Genomic DNA, 15,704 nt, shown 5'->3' with positions numbered 1-15,704 from the left:
CAGCCGAACTGCTGAACTGCAGTCAGCTGAAGTAGCCTGCAGTGCTGCATTTAACCACTGCGCCACCTTGGCTCTTGGTAAAATTGCAACCATTGGTGAAAATAATCTACATGATGGAGATTTTTGTGAAAGCCAGACATAGGGATGTACAGTTTCAGAGTGTTGGCCATGTCTTTTTCTTTCTCCAATTTCTTTCTATCCATCTTCTTTCTATGCTAATTTTATCCCAATGATCCCCCAAGATTGGACTCAAAAACTGATTGATTCCAGATGGCTGAGAACATAGAGACCATCATACTTCAATGGCCTTCTCATTCCTATTCTAATCTGGGACTCTTCTGTCATGTTGCAAAGAGTCATGGGGCTTATCTGTGGATCTGGGAGGGAAATGTGCCTCACAAATGCACTCACAATATGGATTTCTGGCCATGCATCACAACAGTGGCAAGGTGACAAGGCAGATTATAACAGAGTTGGAACGGACCTTGTAGGTCATCTAGTCCAGTGGTCTCCAACCTTGGCAACTTTTGTTTGATGCTGTGGGCAGGTAGATTAAGAAAAAAAAATCTAACCATCCTTTATATCAGCAAGGCAGTAAGTGGAAATTGAATGGATGCAGTTGAATTAAAAATAGTACAAGTTTATACCCATCCTGTGATTTATAGAATTAATAAAGGTAGTCCTCAACTTATAATAGTTCATTTAGAGACTGTTCAAAATTACAAGTTATATAAAGGTACACACACACAAACACACACACACGCCACACACATTTTATTTCTCTGTATATATTGCTTTTATCCTTGTGTGTGAAACTTCCAGAGTTTAAGATGGCTGGCTGTATAATTATATGAATGAATGTTCAGAGGTTCATAAATGCAAGCAGATACCGTATATACTCGAGTATAGGCCGACCCGAATATAAGCCGAGGCACCTAATTTTACCACAAAAAAACTGGAAAAGTTATTGACTCGAGTATAAGCCTAGGGTGGGAAATGCAGCAGCTACCGGTAAATTTCAAAAATAAAAATAGATACCAATAATGTTTTTGAATATTTATTTCAAAGAAAAACAGTAAACTAGCGGTGTATTCAATGAAATACTTCACTCACCTCATGATGCTGATGTCCCGCTGTGATGATGATGTCCCGTGCAGCCGCGGGAGCGATGTCCCGCCTCCTATGACACATGGCACAGTGATTCCTATCATTGGATCACTGTACCAGAGGAGGTGGGACATCGCTATGTGGCTGCTTGCCATAACAAGGAGGAGGTGGGACATCGTTGCAGAGCGGCAGGAGGGGGAGGAAGGGGAATCGTAAGACAGCCCTGCATTACATTAGAACGTGAGGAGGGGGGATGGTGCGGTGCGCGCTGCGCGGCAAACTGACACAGAGGGAGGGGAAACTCACAGGGGCACTGGGCCATTCACGAGTGTCACCCAGCGGCATGGCCCCGCCCCCTTTTCTCCTCCATTTCGGGCAAATTTTTCACTGACTCGAGTATAAGCCGAGGCGGCTTTTTTCAGCCCAAAAAGTGGGCTGAAAAACTAGGCTTATACTCGAGTATATACAGTAATAGACAACTGAACAGGGACATGGTGGCTCGGTGGCTAAGATGCTGAGCTTGTAGATCAGAAAGTCGGCAATTCGAATCCCTAGCGCTGCGTAACAGAATGAGTTCCCGTTACATGTCCCAGCTTCTGCCAACTTAGCAGTTCGAAAGCATGTAAAAATGCAAGTAGAAAAAATAGGGACCACTTTTGGTGGGAAGCTAACAGTGGACTTTAGTCATGCCAGCCACATAACCACCAAGATGTCTTTGGGCAGTGCTGGCTCTTCGGCTTGAAACGGAGATGAGCACCACCCCCTAGAGTTGGGAACGACTAGCACATATGTGCGAGGGGAACCTTTACCTTTCTAGAGAACTGAGTATGTTTATCCTTCGGAAGCGCTCTAGGAGAAGATATGATGGCATGCGTCAAATATCTGGAGAAGCACTGCACAGAAAAAGGCCTTTGACCTTTTTGTTTTGTCTTTTTAAATTATCATAAAGACCAAACAATGACTTAGCTACTGAAAGGCAGATTCTAGCTGAATGAATAGGAAAGTGCATCCTGATTATAAAGTCAGTTCAACACTTGAATTGCCACAAAAAGAGGTAGACTCCCATTCCTAGGTCTTTTCCACATTTGTCATGGATGCTTTGAATTTGGGCATTCATCAGAAGATGAGCTAAGATTTCCTCATGGGTTTTACAAACCTTGTAAGGCAGTTTACTGGGAATGATTATGCCTCCAAAGATCTTCCTGAAGAAGCTAAACCTGAATTTCCTGAACTAACTACTGTAAATCTGAAAAAAACAACCCAATCTATGGCGTGTGGGGATTCTCAAAACTTGTAGTATGATAACCTCCCCCACCCCTCAAATGATACTCTAAATGAAATTGTACAGGAAATACACATTTATTTTTAATTATGAAATGTTAATCTAGCTATGGAATAAAGCAGTGATGGCTAACCTTTTACATCACCGCATGCCGACCTGCATGCCAGAAATGGCATGCAAAACCATCCTACCTGGACTGGGTAGCCTTCCCGCATGTGGGAGCACTGAAACCTGGAAGAGCCGTGTTCTGGTGCTCCGGCACCCAAACTTCCAGTTTCTGGCATGGGTGCATGACCGACAAACACCTGGGCATCACGCAGGTGCACTCCAGAAACCCCAAAGTTCGGGTGCCAGCACACACATGCACACCATAATGCTGCTGTTCCAGATTTCAGTGCTCCCATGTGCGCAAAGGCCAGTTGACTGGTGCACTTGTGTGCACAGGAATGCGGAAGAGGAGCCAGCAAGCTGCGCCTCTTGCATGTGATGGCTCTGTGTGCTGCTTCTGGCACACCTGCCATAGGTTTCCACCACGGGAATAAAGTTGCCGTGGTAGAAAGGGGAGGGGGAGTACATTCTACGCATACTGTTGGCTGAAGTTGGGTCTCAGATTACTGTAGCCAGTTTGGGAGGGGCGCATCTTACAGGGGAATGTGATCTATGACACAGACTGCGGGGAGGGAAGGAACAGGGGTAAAGTTCAGAAGAAAATCAAAACAAAGCACAGGCTTGACTGCGAACAGATATTGCCTAATGCAGTGCTTAATAAATCACTGGTTTTGTATTAAAAAACTTGACTCGGTAATTATGAATTAATTAGGGCATCATTAGGAAATTTGACAGACAGTCAATATGGACCCTTAACAATTCTGCACCATGCTGTCTCACTGTATATAGGCATCCATCCACCCTCCCCTTTTCCACCCACCCACCCACCGACACCACTGTAAAAAAAAACTAGGTTCTTTTAGCAACTTTTGTGGGAAAGAGTACAATGCAGTATCAGCTTTGTATTATACCATGTTAGTTCCTCATTATATTCTCTTATCAGGAAGCCTCTTTCAAAAGCCTCGTCCTTTAATGGAAGTTTTTATATCAAAAAGAAGAATTCACTTGGAAATTACTCCATCTTCTCATTATAGCTTGGCTTCCACTTACAAGGTAGCACAAACGCCTGGGGAAATACAGAAATGTGGTTTTCCAGCCACTGTTCACCATTAAGTATGTCCTATATAACAAAAGATGAAACTCTGAGGATTACTGTATCTTTCCAATCCCCATCTATGGGGTGTACAGATTCTCAAAATGTGCATTATGATAACCCTCCTAAAATGATACTGTAAATGAATTTATACACAAAATACACATACTGCTTTTAATAATCAAATGTTAGGCTAGCTATGGAATAAAAACAATGTTTACAGAATTTAACAATTCTGTAAAATAAAATGGCTTGATTGGAAATGATTCAGTTTTGGAAGCCACTCTCATTTAAAATCATTTCATTTGAAATAATCAAGACAGTTGCTTCCCTCAACTTTAAAACCATTACCTTAATAAGAAGCTGGCTTGCTTACATCTGTATTAATGCTTACAATCTAGGTTTCACTTTGAAAACGAGGTATCTTGTTCACTAAAGTTAGGGAGGAAAATGCTACTGAATTTGCAAATGGTGGCCAGAAACCTCGAGAATCACCCCAAAGGTGCTTTTTCAAGAGACAACTGGACTTTCTGCTTTTTCTTTGAAGATGTGTCATTTCTCATCCAAGAAGCTTCTTCAGCTCTGAGCTGAAGAAGCTTCTTGGATGAGAAACAAAACGTCTTCAAGGAAAAACCAGAAAGTCCAGTAACCTCTTGAAAGATCACCTTTGGGGACAACCATGACCTGGATGACTGAGAATCTCCATAGAGTTGGGAATCAGCATTTCTTGCAAAGGTGAGCATTATAATCCTTCTAAAGTTAAAAAAAAAAGATCATCAGTGGGGCTTTGTTGTGAAGTGTAGATCAACAACTTATATTGACATTTCATAATATGATTTTCCATAGCATATTAATTTACTGTAATTTAGAAGTTGGGGCTTGTCCTCCCAGCTATCCACATTGTTACTGAGCTAACTTGCCTCTCCGTGAAAGAGGTGAACTTAAAGCTGTAGGCCACACAGTCATTGGATGCAACATGAGTGGCAAATACAGTTTCTAAATAAATAGATAAATAAACAAATAAGGCAAGGTTTTCAATTCAGATGCAGTTGAATATTATGAGCAGCTTCCCTTGATAATAGCTACCAAAATGATCTACAACAGGGCCCATCTGAAACAGAAGCATCTAAAAAACAATTGAGTGGCTTTGAGGTGGCGTGTCAACCCTGATGCCCTGCCAGAATCGCAAGCTGGATGTTTTATCGGTTATAAACTTTCTGGTATTCCAAATTCATTGGGGATTTGCCAGTATATGTTCTTGCTGGTGCAATTTGCATATGACACAAAAACAAAGGGCCCTGTAAAAATTGCAATAGGAAGGGGGAGAAAAAGGCAATCTATCTTTTTGAAGCAAATACCCTTTTATGTAGTGTTGAAATATTTGTTGCCATTTTTGAACCAATATTAATGCTTTTTGGTTCTCTTTGCTTCATAATGTTCAACTGTTCTTGGAGTTCAGCTCTATGGACTTGCCACATTAATCTTTCTGTCCCCTCAAATTAATTTGGATATTTGCAATCTAGACATACTTCTAGACTGCCTCTACTTTGGAGTAGCACCCCTCATCCATTCCATTTACCTTAATCATGTGTATTTTTTTATTTGTCAAAAGAAAATCTTTCTCCTTCATCTCCCCTGCCTAAACTAATTTATCGTTCACATCCACAAGAGAAGATAGATGCCTTTTATTGTGCAAGATGTATGCTTGGATTATACTCGCTATGATGTCCATTCCTCTTTCTCATGAAAAAGGAATTCATTCCCTTTAGAGGTTTTCCACCCTATGTAATTACTGAGTAACAGCTGACCAAATGCAGCAGTGTAAAATACTCTATAATTGGAATTTTCAATAGCTCAAAATATGGCCTTATGAGCCAGTCCTTATTACGGTATATCAAAACTCTTTCAACATATCTTCCATTTTGGCTCTGCTCCCTACTTGACATAGTTGAGCTGCTGATAATCTCTAAGGGGGAAAAATAATATCTAAACTTTGTACTTATTTGGAATTTTCTTCTTGAAAAACATTCCAATGCAAGATCTTCAGACTAGGAGGGGTTTTTTCTTTGAGAAAAGAAAAGGAGGCCATAAGAAGAGCCAGATGAGGAATGAGAAAATATGATTTGCAATGACAGAAAGATGGGGAAGATAACCAACTTCTTAGCGGACAGTATCTTGGCAAATCTGAACAGAGGGAAGCAACCAGAAGGATAAATTTTATGAAAGAATGTGAAGTCCTACATGTGGGTAGAAAGAAAAAAGACAAGGATATAGGATGGTGGGGACAATACTAGACAGTAGTATCTGCAAAAAAGAGCTGAGTATCTTGACGAACTAAAGCTGAACATGAGCCAACTGTATGATGCAGCTGCTGGAAATGCAAATACAATCTTAGGCAGCACTGAGCAAAAAATAGTATCAAGATCAGGGGTGAAATCCAGCAGGTTCTGACAGGTTCTGGAGAGCCGTTAGTGGAAATTTTTAGTAGTTCAGAGAACCGGCAAATGCCACCTCTGGCTGGTCCCCGAGTGGGGTGGGAATAGAGATTTTGCAGTATCCTTCCCCTACCACGCCCACCAAGCCATACCTAACAACTCACACCACGGCCACCAAGCCATGCCCCCCCCCCCAATTTTTTTTAGTAAAAAAAATTGAATTTCACCACTGATCAAGATCAAGGAAAAATATTTTTATTTCTCTGTTCTGCACATACACATATTACAACAAATTCTAGGCCCTGCATTTTAGGAAGGACACTGAAAAGCTGCAACAGGAGCACATCTAAGATGGAACAGGCTGGAAATGTAGGAGTAAAGTTAGAAATATTGCTTATGAACATTTACGTTCTCCTGGTCAATCCTTACATTGAATCTTTAGGTGAATAAAAGCTGACACAGCCTCTAAATGCAACAAAATTAAATGTGCACCGTTCTACAAGCGTGAATGAATACTTACTACCGTGTTTCCCCAAAAATAAGACAGGGTCATATTTTCTTTTGACCCCCGAAATAAGTACTTGGCCTTATTTTTGGGGAGGTCTTATTATTTTTGAGGTGCAGGAGGCGGTGAGCGTGGTCACCTCATGGCTGCTGCTTTGTTGCAATATTTTCAGAAAGGATTTTATTTTCAGGGGAGGGCTTATTCTAGTGCATGCACTCAAAAGCCCGATTGGACATTATCCAGGGAGGTCTTATTTTCAGGGAAACAGGGTATGTATGCATAGCTGTTTGGTTCAAAATAATAAAATAGCAAATATGGCAAGTTCAGAAGTTGAGCTACATTTCCAGTTGATTCTCTGCTCTCCCCCCCTTCTTTGTTATTGCATCATTCCTAATAAAATGCCAAAATGTTGGGCCTACTATTAAAAAATTCACAAGATAACAAAGGCTCTAATGTTCCTAACAATTTCAGGTTATAGTTGTTCTGCGATGAGCAGCTCTAAATGGCAAGAGGAGCCTTTGAAAACGTGTAAAGGTTTCCAGCTAGCAGTTTCAATGGGGAGAAACATTTTAAAAAAAGGAAGCGGCATGCAACTGTTGAAGTCAAGGCAAGACCTGAAGACCTAGAAAAATCTTGGCTTGAACTGCTGCAAACTGCAAAACAGTTCACAGCAAACAGCTCACTGAAAAATTCACCTGATCCAGAATGCAATGTTGCTTACACAGCTCCACATGGCAGATTGTCACAGAAACCCTTTTCTCCCAACTTCAGCACTAAATTCCTTGTTTAAACTATACAAAAGACAACCCTGATAAGTCTATTATGTTTTGAAACACAGTGCTTTGAACTGATGAAACAACCATGCAAGATAAATTTGGAGCAAAAAAAAAAAGAAAAAAGCATGAAGCATCAGGAGAACATTTGCCAAAGGTTAAGGAAGGGATGGGTAGGCTTGTATATCAACCAGTAACTCAGGAAACACTGTGCAAATACAAGAAAGAATGAATTCAACTGATATCACCACATCCAAGAAGCTGGTATCGGTGAAGAAAATGAAACTGAAGAGAGGTTGGCTATTTTAGCAAACAATAGAACAAAGCATGCTTCCAAATCAACCATGGAAAACTTATAAAGGAATACATTTTTGAAAAGAACTTTACAGTTCCCAGATTTTAGAATAACTGAAGATCTGTGAGGAATTCTCAAACACGGATTAAATTCAAGGAGACATAAGAATAGTTGTTAGCTAGAATTGTGCAAGGAGAAATAAAAATCAAGAACAGAAAAAGCTGTTAGCTGGGGATAAAAAATATTTAGAAGTTTCATCATTCTTTCAAGGAAGGTGTAACAAAGCATTGACTCAAAATCTGTCCTAACTTGTATTCACCACATTCACTGTGTATATTATGAATAAGTAAACAATTGCACAAAAAGGGTAAATATGTATTCAAATAAAAAAGACACCTGTAATTTTACACTGTTGCAAAAGACTGAGTTGGTCTTTATTCACTTAAGAGTTTCATGGGAATATACAGCCTGACCAATTAAATTGCTGCTTGTAACTGTCTGCTGACAGGGTGGCTCAGTGGTTAAGATGCTGAGCTTGTCGATTAGAAAGGTCGGCAGTTTGGCAGTTAAAATCCCTAGCACTGCATAACTGAGTGAGCTCCTGTTACTTGTCCCAGCTTCTGCCAACTTAGCTGTTCGAAAGCATGTAAAAATGCAAGTAGAAAAATAGGAACCACCTTTGGTGGGAAGGTAACAGCATTCCGTGCACCTTTGGCATTTAGTCATGCTGGCCACATTACCACGGACATGTCTTCAGACAGGGCTGGCTCTTTGGCTTTGAAACAGAGATGAGTACCGCCCCCTAAAATAGGGAATGACTAGCACATATACATAACTGTCTGTTTAGCCCAGAAAAGAGAAGACTGAAGACAGATGAGGCATCTTCAGAGATCAAAAAGGCTGTCATGCAGAAGAGGTAGCAGAATTATTCAAAGTTGTTCCAGAAGAAAGGACGAGAAAGAACTTGCTTAAAGAAGAATACTTCCTCTCGTCATCAGAAAAAAAACATTCCCAATTGTAAGAACTATTTTGCAAGGAAAAGACACTTCTTTGGGAAATAGAATCTACTTCATTGGAGATGCTTATATGGTCATCTGTGAGTTATGATGTCATGCACCCTGGCTGGCTGTGGAATTCTGGGAACTGAAGTTTGTCTATCTTAATAGAATAGAATAGAATAGAATTCTTTATCAGCCAAGTGTGATTGGACACACAAGAAATTTGTCTTGGTGCATATGCTCTCAGTGTACATAAAAGAAAAGATACATTCATCAAGAATCATAAAGTGCAACACTTAATGATAGTCATGGGGTACAAATAAGCAATCAAATCATATTAGGAAACAATCAATATAAATCATAAGGATACAAGCAACAAAGTTATAGTCATACAGTCATAAGTGGGAGGAGATGGGAGATAGAAACGATGAGAAGATTAACAGTAGTGCAGACTTAGTGAATAGTTTGAGTGTTGAAGGAATTATTTGTTTAGCAGAGTGATGGCGTTCGGGAAAAAACTTATGTCTAGTTGTTTTGGTGTGTATGCTCTATAGCGTCATTTTGAGGGTGGGAGATGAAACAGTTTATGTCCAGAATGTGAGGGGTCTGTAAATATTTTTACAGCCTTCTTTTTGCCAAGTTTTTAAAGTTGCCAAGTTTGAGAAGCATTGGTGCAGTGAATCCCTGTATGAAACAGGAAATTAGATTGCAAGGTCTCTTCCTATATTATGTATGTTGATGTTGTACCACAAATATTTCTATATCCCCCCCCATTCATTTATAGGGAGAAATTGAATAGATTTACAATGACAGCATAGGAAATGTACCACAACTGAGTACAACTAACCAATATTCCTCTTAGTTATGTTGGTGGATTTTTCTCACCCACCAAATTGCTTTTGAAGAGAACCCAAAAGTCTTTCTGTATACAGTGAAGGTCAGTAAAGGCTCCTATGAATTCTTTGGTATTTATACTAAAAAGTACGCCACGATCTTTGGCAAGGGGACTCCTGCTAAGTTAGTTATGCATCCTTACAAACTGTAAGGACAATGGAAAGGCAGTACTCTTGACACTGCATTAAAGAATGTAAAGCAATATTTCAGCTAAAAGACAATCGAACTGCCAGCTAAGTGCCTGGATGCAAATTTCAAAGCCTCCCAAGAAGATGGAAACTTTCAAATGACTCAAGAAACTTCTTGCAAAGTCCTCTTTGTTAATTCAACCCTAAAGACCAGCTGGATTCCCTTTAGTCTGGGGCTCTCCAAATTTAGAACAATTAAGACTTGTGAACTTCAACTCTCAGAATTCCCCAGCTAGTCATGCTGACTCTGTGTTACACCTGTATAGAAATAATATTTAGCAGCATGAGGGTTTCTGCTTATATATGCTTTATTCTCAAGCAGGCAGGTATTGCAATTTGGTGTGAGAACAATGCTCAAGCAGCCAAACTCAGTTGTGATGAACACCTCCAGTTAGTTTTCTGTATATCATAGACTAAACTCCTCATTAACCCTGCCCATGTAGCATAGATGGCATTTAGATCCTAAAAAGCTGGCTTCTATGTATCCGAATGTACAGTCTAAATGTTGGAGGTGTGGTTCTCTCGATGCTACATATTATCATATATGGTGGACCTGCCAAAAGGTTAAGGCATTCTGGATAAAAATATGGTGGATTATGCAAAATATTTTTAAAAGAAGGATAAAGTTTACTCCTCAGTTATTTTTACTAGGTATATGTACTGACTACAGTGGTAGAGACTAACTTGATTCTGCACCTAATAACGGCAGCAAGACTGTTGGTGGCGCAATACTGGAAGAAGGAAGACTTGCCTACAACTCAAGAATGGACATTGAAAGTTACAAACTTAGCCAAGATGGCTAAAATATCGGCATATCTTAAAGATCACTCAAATGAGAGATATAAACGAGACTGGAAAAAATGGATTGACTATATACAAAATAAATACGGGACCAAGAAATTCCAGTTAGCCTATGCTTAAGATCAGAAATGATTTAAATTGTTTAAAGTTAGTTCAGCAAGAAGAAGCTAAGGTCAATGTAGAATGTCATTAATTTCTTTATTTCTTTTTTCTCAATAGATTTTAGACTGTGTTTGTTAAAAATCCATACCGTGTACGGGTTCTGGGAAGTCGGGGGGGGGGGGAAGGAGGAGGGGGGTTGGGGGGTGGAGGGAGGGAGAGGCATACAAAAAAAATTGTACTTCGATGTTTTATTGATTGAGGAATGATGAAGTATTTGTGTTTTAAAAGAAATAAAACCTTTGAATTGGAAAAAAAAAATCCTGTCCATGTAGCAAAAATGAGAAGGACACGAGATGGGGAAAACAACTTTAGGTTCAGGTAGCAGATGACAAAGATGCTGATCTAAATAATGGGGAGTTAATCCCAAAAAAGGCAGGACTAAGTTCTTTGACAAGTTGATTTGTTCTAGGTCAACATTTTATATGTCTCAACAGATCACACAAGAAAAATACTTCTTGTCAATTAATGCTTGGGTAGCACAGAGGGAATATTAGGATGAATAATATGAGTGGGATTCATTTCTTTTCTTTTATTTATTTAGTTTGCCAAACATGTATTGGATAACAGATACGAGTAGAAACATGGACATAAATAAATGGAGACAGTAGGATGCCCCCTTTACGGACCTCTTAGCAATGAGGTCCACGGTAGACAGTTTAAGTTTAAAGCTATAGGGGATAGATGATGTAACAACAGAGTCAAGTAGAGCATTCCAGACATTTGGTTTGGTTTATTAGATTTATATGCCACCCTTCTCCCAAGGACTCAGGGCAGCGTACAACATTAAAAGAAGCACATAATACAAAAGTTTAAAAAAATTAAATAGAATATCCCAAACAGACCCAATTAGAATTGACAATAACATTTTTTAAAAAAAAATGAATTAAAATTAACAATGATCAATAATTTATTTTGTTTTGTCCAGGCCAGGCTGGCTTGCTGGAAAAGCCAACTTTTTAGGGCGTGTCGGAAGGACCGGAGGTCGGGGATTATACGGAGCTCCAGGGGCAGCTCATTCCATAGGGAAGGGGCTCCCACAGAGAAGGCTCTCCCCCTGGGGGTCGCTAGCCGACACTGTCTGGCCGACGGCACCCTGAGGAGGCCAACTCTGTGGGATCGCACTGGACGGTGGGAGGCTACCGGTGGCAGTAGGTGGTCTCGCAGGTATCCTGGGCCTAAGCCATGGAGCGCTTTAAAGGTCATAATTAGTACCCTGAATCGCACCCGGAAAGACAACCGGCAACCAGTGCAGGCCACCTAAAAGGGGTGTAACATGGGACCACCTAGGTGCCCTCTCTGTTGCTGAAGTCGTATTTTTTGCAATCAGGTTTGGAGTGGTTTACCTTGAGTTTGTATCTATTGTTTGCCCGTGTATTATTGAGGTTGAAGCTGAAGTAGTTGTTGACAGGTAGGACGTTGCAGCAGATTTTGTGTACTATGCTTAGGTCAGATCATAGGCGACGTAGTTCAAGGTTGTCCAAGCCCAAAATTTGAAGCCTGGTGGCATAAAGGATTCTATTGTGAGCAGAGGAGTGGAGGACTCTTCTCGTGAAATACCTCAATCATATTAATTCTTCTACATAAACTTGTAGAAACTATCATAGTGAAATCTCTTAACAGCAAACAGAAGTTTAGGAGCTTACTTCCACTTTTTTTCAAGGAGAGAATCTCCTCACTAACTCAGCAAAGAAGTTACTGTCTGATTTGCTATTTGAGAGCAGGCACACAATCCTAATGTTGAGCCACAGCACCCTAATGCCAGTGATGCCTAATACTTTGCTGAATGACATATATATATATATATATATATATATATATATATATATATGTATGTATGTATGTATGTATGTATGTATGTATGTATGTATGTATGTATATATGTATATATATGTATATGTATATATATGTATATATATATATGTATATATATATATATGTATATATATATATATGTGTATATATATATATGTGTATATATATATATGTGTATATATATGTATGTATGTATGTATGTATGTATGTATGTGTATATATATATATATATATATATATATATATATATATATATATATATATATATATATATATATATATATATATATATATCACCCTTTTTACAAATGATGTAGAGCAGGTGGACATTGTTCTAGGATTGGTATTTCTCAACCTTATAAAACACTGAATTGCAGCCAAAATGCATTGCAGTTGTACCTGCCTCAAACGTCTCCTTTGCTAACCATAAATTCAGCATGAATATTTCTTAACAAGGATTGGTTCCAATCTTGTTGGGAGTTTCCTTTAGTAAAATCTTGAGGGCCAAGCATTTTTCAGTGACGCTTTTCAACAATTCTCAAGGAGTGATGCATCATCAACTCAGTCATAAGAAACCAACAGTGTGGGTTTTTCCGCAGTTAAATAATATATGATTACAAGGAAAAGAACAATAAGTCGTTTTAATTCCTTCACGTAACTCATTAGTGCAGACCGCAGAGGCAGAATTTACCAGGAAATATATGCTGATGGTGAGTGAGTTGGTTAGCTATGTATAATTTATGTGATTTTCCCCCCTCCCCCTCCAAGCACACCATGAAATACACAAAAATGTCTATTTACTAGCAGCATCTTAGCAATAGCAATAGCAGTTAGACTTATATACCGCTTCATAGGGCTTTCAGCCCTCTTTAAGCGGTTTACAGAGTCAGCATATCGCCCCCAACAATCCGGGTCCTCATTTTACCCACCTCGGAAGGATGGAAGGCTGAGTCAACCTTGAGCCGGTGAGATTGGAACCGCTGAACTGCAGATAACAGTCAGCTGAAGTAGCCTGCAGTACTGCACCCTAGCCACTGCGCCACCTCGGCTCTTGATCTTAACTTATTACTGGGTACAGAATCCAGTGATAAAATATAAAATATTAAAAATACTGTACAAAAACCTGTGGGGAGAAATCTGTTAAATTAGGTGGAAATAATATTTGTTAAATCGTACTTGAATCCGCTATATTTTGAAAATTTAAAAACCTGGGAGTAATTTGAAATCTTTGTCCGAATGGTTTCCTCCCTCCTCCACAGATCAGTTAAAATGCTTATAATAAAGAACATAAAAAGTGCCATATTTCAGAGTTATAGCATATAAGCTATAATGCTGAAAATTTTAGCGCATTATTTATGCTTTGTTTATGGCTACCGAAAGCACATATTACAATGGAGTTCAGATAATGGAATTGATATCTTGGGTAAAACAACAAGCTAAATCTTGGCATTATTTTAAATCAAAAGCAATGCTTATTCTATCATTACACTATTGCCGGGGGTGGTGGGGGATGGGAATAAATTAATTTCTTCAGGCCTGCAGGAAATGCATTCACAAAAAAAATTGTACATGTATACTTATGCAAGCAAAATACAGCACATACGAAAACACATTATTCTAAACAAATATGTCTAGTTGAATAAATGTAGTTCATTACCTCTGCAAAACTTTGGCTTGTGCTTTGAAAGTCAACTGTTCTATTAATCAGCTTAAGGCTACTGTTTTGCTAGACTATTTTTCTCTTCCTTAGTAAATGTATAGTTGATTTGTTCAGTTTATCTAGAACAGCACTGCCTTGATCCAGCATTAATAGAATAAAACTGACTTACGTGGCATTTGTGTCACTGCCAGTAAAAATGCTCAATGTATCTTAATAAAGAAAGAGAAGTCACAGAGAATTTAATATCCCTCCACATACAATATTACATTTTTCTCTGTATGCATTTACTGTATTTTTTTTTATACTGCTACACTCCCAAGACTCCTGGCAGTTTACAGCAGAAATACACATACTCACACGATACAACGTATTACTACAATGAATATTACATCATCATAAGCAAGATGACAATACAGAGAAGGGTGGATAGTACCAGGGGTGGGATCCTACCAGTTTAACAACCAGTTCGCTGAACGCATGTATCGCAATTTTGAAAATACTTACCTTCTGGATTACTGCTTGTGAAAGAAAACAGCTGAGATGCAGCAATCCGCTCTGCCGCGTGACTCAGCTGAGAAGATGAAGGTGCGTAAAGCATAGGGGTGAGCGGGCGGACAGGCCCACTTGCTAGTTCCGAAGATCAGCCAGGAGCGAACTGGTTTGCTCCCACTAGCAAATGGGCCTGCCAGCCCACCTCTGCACTTTACCTGCCTTTATCAGGTACCTAACTTCAGCTGGGAGTGAACTGATTCACTCCCAGCTGATCTTCGGAGCTACCAGCTCCCCCGAACGGGTCTGAACTGGTAGAATCTCACTCCTGGATAGTACCTCACTGACAAAAGCTACATTGAGTATTCACATGAAATGGTCCATTTTAGGCACTTTTCTGAATGTTGGGGCACCATATGAAATTTGTGGGAGGGAAACCGTCCCCAAAGGATAATCATTGTGTTCTCCTCAAATATCATCATCAAAATGTAGCTTTAGCTTCCAAAGAAGTTATCACTCCAAATTTGTCCTTTCACGTAACAAGCAATTCAAAACACTGATTGCGATGAGTCTAAACCAGGAATGGGAAGTTTAGGACACGCATGTCAAAGGTGAAACACCATGTGGTAGGTGACACACCAGTATTCCCAACACCCAACAACTGTTCTTGAAAGCATGCCCCATGTGATTTTTTCAGTTCCAGGCCATGATGCAGCGGCCCCCGGAGGCCTCCTTGGTTTACTGAGGAGCTCCGGGAGATAAAGCGCCGGAGGAGACACCTAGAGCACTCGTGGAGGTCCGATAGGTCCGAGTCGAAGCGGGCACTTTTAACAGCATGCACCAAGGAGTATATTCGGACTCTAAGAACAGCAAAAAGAACATATATTGCCTCCTTGGTAGCGTCCGCCGAGTCTCGCCCAGCCGCCCTGTTTAGGATAACCCGCTCCCTCCTAAATAGGAGGGAGACGGGGGATCCCTTACAGGGTAAGGCTGAGGAATATGTCCAGTTCTTGGCGGACAAAGTTGCCCGGTTTCGAGCGGACCTGGACTCCACCCCAGTAGATCCAGCCGGGACACAAGGGGAAAACTTGGCAAACCATCT

The sequence above is a fragment of the Thamnophis elegans genome, chromosome 6 (assembly GCF_009769535.1).
Source record: "Thamnophis elegans isolate rThaEle1 chromosome 6, rThaEle1.pri, whole genome shotgun sequence".
Classification (NCBI taxonomy): Eukaryota; Metazoa; Chordata; class Lepidosauria; order Squamata; family Colubridae; genus Thamnophis; species Thamnophis elegans.
Note: the sequence above shows the minus strand (reverse complement) of the source record.